The sequence below is a fragment of the Bactrocera neohumeralis genome, unplaced genomic scaffold, assembly GCF_024586455.1.
Source record: "Bactrocera neohumeralis isolate Rockhampton unplaced genomic scaffold, APGP_CSIRO_Bneo_wtdbg2-racon-allhic-juicebox.fasta_v2 cluster09, whole genome shotgun sequence".
Lineage (NCBI taxonomy): Eukaryota > Metazoa > Arthropoda > Insecta > Diptera > Tephritidae > Bactrocera > Bactrocera neohumeralis.
The window spans coordinates 10,794,474-10,808,570 of NW_026089622.1; the positions used below are offsets into that span (position 1 = coordinate 10,794,474).

Consider the following 14,097-nt stretch of genomic DNA (forward strand, 5'->3'; position numbering starts at 1 on the left):
ACTGAACGATCGGAACCAAGTTCTTGTATGGACAACTTTCACATTTGACAAGATATATTCACGAAATTTGGTATAGATTATTTTTTAAGGCAACAATGTAATCTCTAAATAACTTGTTCAGAACGGATTACTATAGCATATAGCTTCCATACAAACTGAACACATATGTAGTTACTAACAGAAATGCACCTGTGAAGTGTATTTTGCTTCGGTGCAACCGAAGTTAACGTTTTTTCTTGTTTGGACTGATAACGCGTGATTAGTGCCAAGTTGTCATGTTATTGTTGTTCAGTATTATTTCGCATTTCATCATGGAAAGACTTACGCCTGAACAACGTTTACAAAACGTTCAACTTTATTACAAAAATTCACGTTCTATAAAGAACCCCTCTGAGCGTACTATTCGAAACACTATCACCCGTCTTGAGACCTAGCATTCATTCTTGGATAATTTCCGATCGAATAGACAACAGTGAAGAAAATATGGCAGCCGTTATTGAGAGTGTACGAAGACCGTGGAGAGTCGATTTGATGCCGTTCGCACCAACTCTACTGGCGTATGGAACGACTTGTGACATTTTACGTCCAGATCTTAAAGCGTAAAAAATACAGCTTTTGAAAGAACTGAAGCTGCCTCCAAGTGTCAAGAAGATCGGACGTTTTTTAGCCAAATTTTGTTCAGCAATGAGGCCCATTTCTGGTTCAATGGGTACGTAAACAAGCAAAATTCAAATCAATAGATTTATTGAGAGAACACTTCGGTAAGCAGATAACTTCACATTTTGGGCCGATCAATTGGCCACCAAGATCGGGTGGGGATATGTAAAGTCTAAAGTCTATGCGGACAACCCCGCTTGGATTGAGACTTTGGAGCAAAACATCACGCGAGTCATTCGCCAGTTGCTAATCAAAATGTTCGAACGAGTCATCGAAAATTGGACTCAACAGATGTATCTGATAACTTTCAAAAAATAAATGCCAAAGAATATTATAAATATTCTTCACTAAATTTGAAGGTTATATGTTTTTTCTTTAACTCTTTCATGCCCGATGTTGCTTATAGGCAACATTGTACATACTATATGCTTCTAAGTTCCGGTATTTAAATTTTTTTTGACGCGCGGTTTTCTGCATTATGTAGACTGATCCATTGTGTAAACTTACAGTGAATTGTTCTATTGTAAGCTATGCAAGGGTTCATTCCGTCGGTGTTTTTCGTAGAGTGAAATTGTCAAGATCGCGAAAAAAAGCGTTTACGCAAACGTAGGAAACTTCGAAATGGATCACCTTTTATAACCATACATTTGATATTCAGTTTACTGAGCTGGTTTCATGGTAAAAAAAGTACAGTTGAACTTACATAACTCAAACTTATATAACTCGTACTCTTGAAGTGGCAATATAAGTCAAATTTCTTACAAATTTCGTTCCATAACTCGAAGTCTCTCTGACTCAAAAGTTTTTTCGTCGGTTATAGTGATTCGAGTTAGGGAAGTACAACTGCATTTGTAGTTTATAAAGTACGCCTCTTAAAACAAACTGTTATCATTGAAACGTTTTATGAAAAATTAATAAATTATTGTAATGAAAATAAAAACCAATAACAAGAGTTTCGATTGATGAATGATTTATTTTCATTCGTTGCTCAGTTCATCCAATCAATAACGAATTTCTTGCTGAGTTGACTTGGTTCACGTGTTTTTTGGCAGTCTATGTGGTTAGTATCCCAAAATAAAGGTAAAGAGGACTAGCCCCACCTAGTAATTAATTAATGATAGCACCTATAGTTATATACCATAACTGTAAATTTATTGCAGTCACTCAAATAATCTTTACAGACCAATAAATCTTTCATAATAATCAGGGGTGTTGTGGAATCCAAGACAAAATTACTGTCAGAATTGCAAACCAATTCTGATTTGCAATGGTGTCACAGAATCTGTTTGGATTTTTGTCTTTTCTAACATACGAAAAACCAATACATATTCGAATCAGCTGTTTACTAAGGGGCCATCCATAAATTACGTCACACGACTTTAAGGACTTTTTAACCCCTCCCCCCGTCCTTGTCACAAGTTGTCACATTTTGAACTAACCCCCTCCCCTGACGTGACGTCACCCATTTTCCAATTTTATGAATTTATCATAAAATAAAAAAAAACAGGTTATTCTATTTATTCTTATATTTATTGAATAATCTTTAATAAAATCAACATTTAGTTAAATATTAAAGAACAGAGACAACGAATGACTAGTCAAGAAATAATAGATACTTAATTGCTAATTAAAAGTACAAAACTTAGTCATCTTGTGTCCATGGACTTTTGACCCACTCATTTATATCATTTATTACTGGTAAATCAGGCACTTCATTTTCGTTCTGTATTTGGATGTCAGGAACATCATTCGTATCAACATCGTCTTCTTCCATCCATAAAGCATCGTCATCATTCATTAAACAGAGAATCTCTCGGGCACGTCTAGCCGCAATTCTTTGAGGACGAATTTTCGCGATAGGTAACAGCTCTTGTTTTTTATGTGATTGTTTGTGTTGATTGGTAGCTTTGTATGAAGAAAAATATAGGCCACATATGCTACACGATCTTTTAAATAAGTATGACTCGACACTAGGGCAATAACTATCATATGGAACTTGTTTCAGATGGGATGACGCTTTGAGATTTAATAATATCTGTAGTAATAATGGAGCAAATTTAGCGTCGTTGTCATCACTCCCTGTGACTCCATAACCTTCTGATGTCTGTTTAATTAACACAGGTGGTGGTAAAAATCCTTCTTTTAATAATTTCCAAAGACTAGAACGTCTTACATCGCAACATGCAATAGTTTCACATTTAACTATTTGTAAAAAATATTGTGACTCACGTACATGTTTAGCATACCAAGTAGCATTATTTTTCAACATCATAGCCTGTTCAATATCCAGTGCAGTAACAGTTGGTGCAACATATTCAGCAACGACTGGAAAATTATCAATGACTAACTTGCTCCAAATCTCAGCCAACACTTTGCCCGCACTTTCGAAGTTTCGTTTTTCTAGATCTAAGTCAGTAGTTCGATTAATTGAATCAAGATGTGACCCAAAAGCATCATGTTTTAATAGCACACCAGTAAGTTCGCGACTGAGAGGTGCCATGCGTCGTTCAACTCTGTTAAATGCACTTCTTCCTGGGGCATTTGTAGCTATATAAATTGCATCTAAATTAAAATCTTTAAAATGTTGTAAGGCTGAAACTATAACCCGCTCGTACCGTGGATTTTCATCCGGCCCACCATCGCATGTAAAAATAAAAACCGGTTTTACTAAACCTTCTCTAGTTCGGATCATGTTTTCAAAGATCGGTAATTCAGTAAGCTTGTGAACGTCAGTGGCATGAGTCTCTGCATTGGAAGATGAATGTTTTCCACTACGAATAGCTACATATGTAGGCCCCGAGTATGTTACAGCTTCAGGTGATCCTTCACTATCTTTTCTAATTAGAATTCCCGCATACACCGATGGAATAAGCTTATGTTTTTCAGCGACGACAAAATCATGATCTGGCAATTGAACACGGTAATCAATGTGCATTAATATTGGCGCTTGAGCATTTGCTGCTGTAATGCCTAAAGGTACACGTGCCTTATCATCCATTGATAAAAAAAAATACTTGGTCTGGACCTAAAATTGAAGCCACTGATTCGAGATTTCGTATAGTAGCTGTACAAAATTTTCCATCCTTATGCTTTGAGTGCAGTGTAGAGTCTGGCTTACACAACTTGACCGGAACAGTAACGACGTGTCTTTTATCTTCCTCTGTATTAGCTCTCTTGGGAAGAAGTCTCAAATATAATCCTGACCGACTAATAGTGTAACCTTGCTTAGATAGTTCAGCTTGTAAGTCATCTAGTGTTTTACAACATCTTATAACTTCAGTGCGACGTCGATCATCAGCTGCACCACCAAAGAGTGCAATTGATTTTATTACATCAAGTAAACCAGATTGATTTTCTTCTACTCTAGGCCGACCAACAGTATTTCGAAGTTTTAAAGCAGTTGCTAATTCAGGATTACATTTACTCAATTCTAAAAGTTTTTCTTTTTTAGAATCACGGCTTTTTTTTTGGCGTTCCGCTGCACCAATTTTTCTCTTCAATGCAGTCTTTTCTGCTTCAATATCTTTTTTTAATGACATTATTTTTTTCGTAGCATCATCTGTTCCTATACCGGCATCGCGTGCAAGTACTAAACTATTAAGCTCAGATTCAAGTACAGTAATTCTATTCTTAGAAGCATATTGACTCGGTGTAAGTTTAGAAACTGTTTGAAGAGATTGACATCCTTTTAATTCAATCATAACATCTTTAGTTTCTTCTGATTGACTCTCTTCGATAACCTCCTAAAATTAAAAGTTAACATATACATACATATGTAATACATAAAAATTAGCCAAGAACAAGACCTCAAACAAACAAACACAGAAAGATATGGTAATCGTTTAATTTATAACTAACTAAGTTATACATGTTACACTGATTGGGTTTAGTTATTTTTATAATAAATTTTAAACTTACTTTATTTTCCTGTGGCTTTACTACTGCCAATGATTTTGACGAAGAAGGATTTTTTGAAAAAAAACTCAAAAGAGTCGCTTTTTTTTCGTCAATTTTATTTGCAGTTCTTTGATTTTTGTTTCCGTTTCATCTTCAATATTATCACTACTTTTTAAATTTTTCCATAAGATGTTAACCTCGTCTTGTATAATTTGTTTTTTCTTATCAGCATAAGCTGCACTGTAGGCATCAAATAATCTTCGGTACAGATTACCTAAATCAATTTTTTTGTTCATTTTGTAAATACTTAACTAATTAAAAATACTACAGAATACTATGACTTAGAAATTTATGAATGTTACTCGGCAGAAGACAATTGGCAAGTAAACAATGGGAACGAATAGAAGTCACTGCGCCAGCGTGAAGCATGTGCGACGACACTTGTCAGTCTTGCAAACAACAACAAGCATGCATACGCGGTAAAACCACGCTACACAAACAATACAACGGTATAACCACGGATACGGAGAAATCATACAAGCAGACGAAACAACAACAAGCATGCATACGCAGCGGTAAAACCACGCTACACAAACAATACAACGTTATAACCACGGATACGAAGAAATCCGACAAGCAGACGAAACAACAACAAGCATGCATACGCAGCGGTAAAACCACGCCACCGCCGGCAGAAGTAGCAGCCAGTCGTCTAGCACACAGGAGCGCAGCAGAGCGGGAAACGATATTGCCCTAAATTTTGAAATGTGATGTCACAACGCTTTTGATCCCCCCCTGCCCCTTGTCACACAATGTCACTTCTGAATGATACCCTCCCCCCCCTTCAAGGTGTGACGTAATTTATGGATGACCCCTAATGTAAAACTTGCAAATGAATGCATTTGGAAACAATCCTATTAAAGTTGTTAATTAGTTTCGAATTAAAGAAAGATTTTAAGAGATAACATTTATCGAATGAATAAAGACGCATTTGGGTGTTAAATTACGTTTATTACGTTTTGTAAATCTAATATCTTTAAATATCCGGACTTTTTTCCAAAACCTCAATAAATTAGACATTTCGTGTTTTATACTTATGTTTTCCGCTATAGAAATAATGATAAATAAATTCATAACACTAAAATTACTTGAGTGACTATCTTCTTGCTTTGCTTCTGATGGCAAAATCGATAAAATTGATTTCCGTGACACCCAAAACCGATACAAATTCAGTTTCGAATATCAAACCAATAATATCTGAATTCATGACACCAACTACTTTTTTGATAGGTTTCAATTCTGATTCCGACAACTATCAGATTTCACAACACTTCTGAATATGATAGTGAAAAAATTAAAAAATATATGAGTATTATTTTCTTTTAAAAATAATTTTTTTTTTTTATTTTTTTGAAATTTTGTACATGTTCTATGCTATCTTAAATATAATGAAAAATAATTATAACGTTAAAAGGAGCACCATTTTGATATAGCAATAAAATATATAAAACTAAAATTCGAATTTTTAAAATGCTGGTGCTATTTACTAAACTAGATGTTGTATAATGGCTTTTACACCACTATCTATTCAATTTACAATTCTTATGAAAAACTTAAAATGTTAGGCCCTTCAAAATATAAATTTAGACCAATATCTCGGCTAATATACCATGAATTGTTGTTGCACTGGAATCTTTCCATATAAAAAAATATCTATTAAGATAATTTTCGAAATTACTGTATTGGAAAAATGTAAGGAATAACGTGATTATTCAGTTTAAAATGCCATCGAAAGTTCAGATCTAATAAAAAAATAAAATCAATGACTAAATTTCAAACATATTAATTTCAAAAGCCAACTTTATATATTTTGTTTAAGAAGATTCTAAAACTGACCAGACTTTAACTATGTTGTATTCACGTAATAATATTTCTCCTTTTAAAAGAATAAAAAATACATAAAAGAACTACCAGTGTATAGTTGGTAATTAAACTGTGATGAATATTTGTATAGAAAGAAGAGACCTTTAATAAGTGTATATATATCTATGTATGTATACTGCCAAGAGTTTGGTTACTTAAGAATAAGTAGTCTTTTCGTAATAGTTGAGATTGTATTTGTACAACAAACTTTGAAAATTCGGATAGCACCAGTGATATTGAAAAACATAAATTTGTTTATTTATTTTTTATATTTTGATAAACTATTTAAACTTGAAAACAAAAATTATCCCGAAAAGTTAAAAATGCGAAATACCAGAATATATAGACAGCAAGAATTTCAACTAACTTTACGAAATACCAATTAGATATCTGAATTACTAATTATCAAAAGATACTAATATTAGACCATATAACCATAAATACCATAAATTTACAATTTGAGTACATTTTCATGAATCAGAAAATCAATTAATAATTCACGTGAATAGATGCTGCATTGTTTCTATGAACATGCAAATTTATCCCTTACGTGTTATTCGTGTATCATATTGATTAATATTATAAAATTAAAGTATAAAACCAATATTTTCCTTTTCCTTTAGATCCTTAGGATGCCAATATTTTTTAAATTATTAATATAATAATTAAATCTCCGAACCAGTCTTATGTTTTTTTTTTTTTTGAATATTTGATATTATTTGCTTTGTGGAAAAAACACATGAATAAATTTGAATATACGTTGGACTAAATAATTCACGTGCCCATAAGTCTCCAATATGAGTTCCTTGCATTCCAATCAACATGTTTTAAGTGTTTTAAATCCAGTCTGTTTATTTCCCCTGTGAGACAATCTTAACTTAGTCAATAGTTTATAAGTTGATCATTCTTACTTGAAACTTTATATTTATGTTTTAGCTTTAACTACTTCTATCCATAAGATTCCATTTGAACTACAATTAGGCAGTATTTGATATTTTGAAAAAATATCGTATTGTGCAACAATTTTTTCATAATTTCCGAACATTCCATGATTGTGTGAATTGCTTTGAATTTGATTAATTCAATTGTATATCTAAAGACTCGACCTTATTATTTTCAATAAACATATCCACTTATATAATTTTTTGAAGTTGTGCTGGATCAATGTCGCTTTTTCCTTGAGCAGCAAATAAATTAGCCAATTGATATGCGAACTCTTTGCTTTCTTCTTGAACAAGATTTTTGTTAAGCAGTTTGTTCTCATTTAAAATAGTTCCACTGATTTCCGGTTGTTTAGATGCGCATTTGTCAGCAATCAATTCTTTCGTATTCAACGTCCAACTTTGGAGTAATAACAATTCTATTTCGACTATAGCCTTCCTTACAATTGTTAGATGTTTCGAATTTTCTAGAGCACCAGCAACAATTCACCATTGTTGTTTTTAATAGACTAAAATTGTCTCTGCTCAGTATTATAGCATATACATATGTAAATCTGATGAAGAACTTCTTTCTGCTTGAAGAACCATAAATAACAGTTCCACAATTTTCGGACCTAAACTACCCATGTACTCTTCTAGACCTGTTAACAAACGAAGCACGTAAAATAGTTGAAATTTTTCATAGTAAAATTGTTTCTTTGAATTTTTTTCAAAGTGTCTTTTTTCATTTGTCAAGGACAAGTACACACTTTCCCAACCATAAAATTAATTTTCTCTACCGCTTGGTTATAGAACTCCTGAATGCGGATATTAAAAAACCTCACCCATTCTGGATGATAATATATGTGTTATAATCTAAGCCAGGATGAATTAATTCATTTTTACATCGCTTCCAAAACATTTGCCATTCATGATCATAAGACGGATGTCTTTCAGACTTTATTTAAATCCATAATTTCTTGACCAACTAAGTACCAGTAAGCTTTCGAGACGACTTTTTCATGTAATGGAGAGAACAATTTTCGCTGTCAACTCAGAGACGGAGTGGATTTCGAAGTTTATTGTGTTGGCTTGAATTTCTTGTAATTTGGTCGTGATGCACTACTTATATTTCAGCAATTCCCCTTATCTACAATTTTATATTCAGATATGTATTCATCATAGTATCTCTGCATTGATGAATGAATAGGAGGAATTTTGTACCTACCACACATGTCGGTACTTGGACTATAAACTCTTTTTTGTTTCATATATGACCGAGTATGTTATGAAGTTGCATTGTCACCAATATTAAATGAAATGTTTGTTGCTTTAATTATGATCGGCTTATCGTTATCAATTTCCTTTCTTAGTTTATCTACGTCTTTCGCATCCAAAATGTGTGTAAAAGTAGGTCCATATTGTTCTGCAGCATGACGAGATGAATAAACTTTAGATAAAATCTCATATCTATTTATATAAAAATCAGTTTCAAGGCAATCGTATGGTAAATATCGACCATGGTGCTGTTCAATTGCAATAACTAATCCATTTAAAATTAATGCCATTACTTTATCTTTTTTGTTAAGTGGGATATTGCTTAGATGTTGACGATATTGACGTAAGACCATTGGAAAATGCTTTTCACAGAATTTAAGGCGATGTTTATATTCAATTAAATGATTTTGTATACATAATGCATCCATAAAAACTTCACACAGAGCGCATTCGTACTTTGACTGATCGACGATAGATTCACTTAAAATTTTAACAACGTCCTCAACGCCCATTAATCCATAAACGTTATCATCCATTGTTTCTTTTTTGAAAATTTCTAATTGTGAACCTACTTTTTCATCCTTATTTTTTAAAGATACTACGAGTATGTTATAACTATAATTTTAATTTATTTTCTTGTTTATATCTTCTGAATTATTTATAGTTTTATTTTGATTTTTGTTCATAAACACCAGAATAATATTTTAACTCTTCTTCAAAAACAGATGCTTGCGAATAATCATCATCGATTACAATAACTGCGGATAAAACATCAAGGTCATACGATTCACAACTTGATTTTTCAATTTTCACTTAAACTTTTATTTTTGCGCTTATTAATAGCATTCACAATTTTACTCTATCCTGTGGTTTGATTTGGCCATTTATGTTCGGCACTCATTGAGGACTTTTTTGATAGTGAGATGTGTCTCGATTCAATCTCATATTTATGTTGTTTGAAATATGAGGTCTTTCAATACAATTCTTTTCATAAGTATATTTTGGTATCGTGTTCAATTTAAATTAAAATGTATTTCCATCTAAATTTTACTCAACGATTTTGTATTTTCTATTAATATTTTCTTTATTTAGGCCTTTTAATAGTACCAAATATTCAAATGACTATCCACTCTCTATTCTAATAAAAGTAAATACTGATGTGGTTCATAAAACGTAAGACCCCAAAATATCTCGTTGTTAATAATTCCGTTGCGTTGTCATTTTCTGTAAATGTTATGATGTTGACGCAGGCAAATTTATTAAATTTAAAGCCCAGTAAAGGAAATAGTTTTGCAGAAGTTAGATCGACAGAAAAATGTTTTCAATATCTCTGGTACGGTGATCTGGAACTCTTGCGAATATAATTCAACGCATGTTTTCCAACTAAAATTGAATGAAAAGAATAATTTATAATTCACATTATATATGCATATTCGTAATATAATATATTTCTGTAGTTATCCCAAAATGAGCATGCATTTATAAGGGAAATTAAATATTTAGGTAACCTAGGAAGTTCTTAAAAGTACTTTAACACCACTAGTCAGAACCTGGATTCCATCCCACTTCCGATTACAACAGTATGTTTACGATAAAAAATTTCCTAATAGAAGTTTGTAAATCCTAACCACGAAGTAAGGTTTGCAACGAAATTCGATCCTTAGATAAAAACTTCGGAGATCATAAAATACATTTATAAATATAACATATTAGCATGAGCTGAGTCGATTTAGCCATGTCCGTCTGTTTGCCTGTATATATAGGAAGACTAGTTAGTCACTCAATTTTTGGTAGCTTTGCAACTCAAAGTTTTCACATGACCTTTTCTCCTCAAGCAGCTGCTCATTTGTCAGAATCGCCAATATCGGACCACTATAGCATGTAGCTGCAGTGCTTGTTTTTCTCGGAGATCTAGCTCCATTTGGATCGGTACGTTTTAGAATGAGTTTGTCATCACTGAAGCAACTCCTTGCTGCAGGGTTTCTCCGTATCCTCCTGATTCCTGATGGCATTGAGCCCAACCAGGCCCGGAGGGATTTTTCTGCTGCGTCTTCGCTAAAAGGATCCATCCAACCTCCACCTCGGTTAGGTGTAATGGATGGAGTCATCTTCAGACCTGTTCAGGCCTTAAGACACACCGCAAGTCGACCACGTGTAACGTGGCCCCATGTTGCCAGCGTACTACTGCGACATTAGACCTTCGGTAGTTCACACACTGCGCCGACACTCGACCCGTCGACCCGAGTGGCCAACAAAGGACCCCTGCCGCCTATAGGAGCTCAAACAGCGAGCATGACTACCATTCCGATCAAATAAGTTCTACAATTCAACTACAGAGTAAGATCGAGGAAATAGTTGCATTCATGAGCCGTCAACGCGTATTTATACCTGCGGTTCAAGAGGCCAAGTGAAGCACCAGCTCATATCTTTTGAGTTGTACAGGTTTCAACGTTATACGTAAGGATCGCGAGTAAAATAATGGTGAATCATATACACAATATCGTCTTATCGATGGCGACATCCACCGCAAGGGTACTACCCTTGAGTGACAGGTTATAGCTGTCCTGTAAGGCGATGTCGAGCTCGAAATATTTTATACATACATACATTCCCCCAGTGACATGTTGCCCTACAGGATAACACCCGAACATAAATGCGCTACTTCGTAAAGCAAATAGTATAACCTGGCGACCTTTGTCAACTTTCGCATCAAACCACCAGCACATAACTAGGTTCGCTTTAAAGGATTTACCAAGAGCACCTTTACCGCACTACGCGTTCCTACATACATAATCGTCGGCGAACGTTAATTCAACAAGATGATCGGAGCTGCTTTCGCTCTCTTCCTCCTAGGTGAAGAATCGCGGAACTACACCCCAATTTCCTAGCGGAAGTCGCTGTTTCAGCTAAGTGCGACACCTTACGCCATTCCGATCCCTGTGCTAATCCCTCGAATAAGGGATCTCAATTTGGAGATTCTGCAAGTGGTAAATCAACACAAGCGGCCAAATTGGATAGAACACCTGAAGTCTTGCAACCTCTCCACCAATGTGAGTAAGCTTTGGACTACTGTCAAAGTATTGTCAAATCTGAAGAGAAATGCTGACCGAGTTGAAATTCAATTCAATGACTATGACTCTTTGGGCCCGAAGAAATGCGCGAGCTATTTTAGCCAGCAATTCACACTGAATCCTTCGGTAGACAAAGCCAAACGATGTGTTACCCGACCGCTGCGCAAAATCCCAAAATAATGCACACTTTTACTTACATTTACTAATGTGGACGTTCAGAGTATCATCAATAAAGCAGAATCCTCCAAATCCATTGGCCCTGATGGAATAAACATGCTGTTGCTAAAGCACCTGGTCTCGACTGGAGTAAACTTTCTCAGCAAGGTCCTCTACCTGTCGCTGACCAATAAAGTTGAGTCCTATCATCCCATAACTACCCTCCCCCTAGTAGTGAAGACACTTGAGGCCTTACTACTTCCGACCTTCACTCAACACCTGAGTGTAGCAAACCGTCAGCACCACCGCTACAAACAATAACAACATAAGCGCCCAGATAGCTCATGACCGCAATCAAAAGGCACCCTGCGAGAGGACGATCCTCGTAGCATTGGACTAGTCAAAAGCCTTTGACACAGTCAACCACAGAACTTCAGATCATCGAAAAATCTTCACTCCCTCTAGAGTTGAAGAGGTAGACTATGAACTACCTGAGCGGTCGACAATCATCCGTACTGTTTCGAGATAAAAACAAACAAAAATTGAGGTGGTGTCTTTTCCCCGTTGCTGTTTAACTTCCTCAACTACCAGAGCGAATTTCTATCACCTCGTACACTGATGAATACACGATAATGACGTCGGGCAATGGAATCATTACATGGGCTCAAAAGTATAGGCTATCTCTACGACCTTTCTCGTTTCCTCGCTGCACGAAACCTAACCCCTTCTCCCACTAAATCCACAGCGACCATATTCACAGACTGGGCGAAGGAGTATAGACTTTACCTTAGTACTGCAATCAATGGCGTTAAAATTCCGACTGTCAATAACCCCTCACACGACCGCGATTATTACTAAAGTAGAGAGCCGCAACAAAATACTGATGTCGCTAGCAGGTTGCGCACGGGGAAAAACAAAGAAACGTTGTTGGCAACATACAAGGCAATCGACCAGTACTTAACTACGCTCCACCAATACGGTCAGACATGCTTGAACACTGCACTTCGGACTATAACGGGATGCCATTTGATATCTCCGATCGAACATCTACACAGTGAGGCCTGAATGCTCCCCGTTAAGGAGCATAACGAGCTCCTCTCCAAGCAGTTTCTATTGGGATGTTTTCGTAGAAACCACCTTTTGCATGTCCAGCTAACCCTACACATCTGACACCCCTCTCCTGGGCCTACCGTAGGATGCCCTCGATGACAACTTATCTGAACCTTACCACCCTAACGGGAAACAAAACAAAAACAACAACAAGATCAAAATCCTGTCCTTGTATGGAAAACTTTTTATATGACAAGATTTCTTCACCAAAATTGGCACAGATTATTATTTACGGCAATGCCAATTCTCCGAAGAAATTGTTTGGATCGGATCACTATAGCATATAGCTGACCGATCAAAATAAAGTTCTTGTATGAAAACTTTTATATTTATGAACAACAGTCATGAAAACAGTTTAGTTTTAAAGTGCATACATCGGAAAGAAAGTGAGACGAAAAGATTTGTTTATTTGTATTGTTTTGAATGGTATGCAAATTTAACCCTCTCAAATGGTATTTTTACATAATAAAAAAATTATAGTAATCAAGTCACAAGCTAAGCTACAAAACTTGAATTTGGTACAGAGTATTGCGGTAAATTATAGTCTATACACTTTTCAGAAGTGGCTTAGTTTCGCTCTTCAATAAATCTCATGTATATGTCTAACAAAGCACTAAATCTATATTAATGGGACTTAATGGAAACATTTCTTTCCAGCACTTCGTGAATAAGCGTGGAATGTAAATAGGTGTAAGCCGTGGACAATAGGAAAGACACCGCCCACGTATGTTATTTTCCATATATCCATATATGCATCTACTCTACCAACTATATTCAAAAGGAAAGCACACCTTCGCTAACATGTCTGTTGATGCAAATGTTTTAGTGCGCCCTCAGTCTTGTTTTTTATAAACAATTATGTATAATTGATTATAAATCTTAAGTTTTTAAAATGAAAATAAAATCTTCTATTTGCCTTTTCTTGTACGAATTTAACTAAATAAATTCGTTGCTGCTTTTTATCGCAAATCAAAGACTTAGCACGGTAGTACTCCTTATGTTACGGTGTTTTTTAAATATTTTCAAGACCCCACACCCGCAACAGGTCAATTGACAAGTACCCGGTCCGACACATATTTATATGA

General features: G+C 35.1%; 1 protein-coding gene across 12 annotated transcripts in view; it reads right to left on the bottom strand.

The window, feature by feature from the left end:
- LOC126764471 (tubulin polyglutamylase TTLL5) overlaps positions 1–14,097 on the bottom strand; it is a 244,951-nt gene that overhangs the window by 137,028 nt on the left and 93,826 nt on the right. Inside the window, exon 1 of one of the 12 annotated variants that reach the window (XM_050482154.1) lies at positions 7,389–8,676. The exons of 10 other annotated variants lie outside the window; for them this stretch is intronic. The gene's annotated coding sequence lies outside the window, so the exon portion shown is untranslated. Of the gene's footprint in view, positions 1–4,575; positions 4,700–7,388; positions 8,677–14,097 lie in introns of those variants that run through there. One more of the 12 variants, XM_050482156.1, reaches the window with a different exon arrangement.